Here is a 207-nt window from a genome sequence, read left to right as displayed (position 1 = left end):
ATTCCTCTGATACCATAGAAGAACTCTCTGAGTCTGCTGGTTCAGAGTATTCCTCTATCTCTCGTTCAGCCTCAATTGTGTCAGCCGAAATGCCTTCCTCTTCTTCTTCCCTATCCTTTGCCAGTTCCTCTGGAGTCTTGTCTTCTGCAGTGACGAATGCTCGAAAAGCATCACTAACAGAGATACCACCATGATCGTCAGTGCCTC

This window comes from Aaosphaeria arxii, assembly GCF_010015735.1.
Source record: "Aaosphaeria arxii CBS 175.79 unplaced genomic scaffold BU24scaffold_2, whole genome shotgun sequence".
NCBI classification, from domain to species: domain Eukaryota; kingdom Fungi; phylum Ascomycota; class Dothideomycetes; order Pleosporales; genus Aaosphaeria; species Aaosphaeria arxii.
This window is presented reverse-complemented; position numbering follows the sequence as displayed.